Genomic DNA, 439 nt, shown 5'->3' with positions numbered 1-439 from the left:
GATTTATTTATTTATTTTGAAGTATTTCTAAATCTTTTTCTAACTCGCCCTGCTGCGGAGATGATAGCTGAGGGTGCGCAAGAAAGATCTCTAACGGCGAAATTTATTTCCTTGTCTAATCCAAATCATTTTGAAAAATAATACAATGTTTCAAGATTAACTAACGCTACTAATATATGCCGTTCGCTTGACTGGACTGTTCCATAACTTTGAAAATTACTCATGGTCTGAACACATCGTCTAAGCTGCAATTAACACTTTCGCTCACTTTTGATAGGCCTACACACGTAGTCTGGGCCTAATTATTGCTGCTCAGAGACCCGTATGTTGCACAGACGAAAAAAAAAATCTTAAAATTTAATTTTCAGATCTTGACTAAAACGAGAGAGAAATTTTGAATATGCGACATTAATTAACCCTTTTTGCAGTCGTTGTGGAG

The sequence above is a fragment of the Penaeus monodon genome, chromosome 28 (genome assembly GCF_015228065.2).
Source record: "Penaeus monodon isolate SGIC_2016 chromosome 28, NSTDA_Pmon_1, whole genome shotgun sequence".
Lineage (NCBI taxonomy): Eukaryota > Metazoa > Arthropoda > Malacostraca > Decapoda > Penaeidae > Penaeus > Penaeus monodon.
This window is presented reverse-complemented; position numbering follows the sequence as displayed.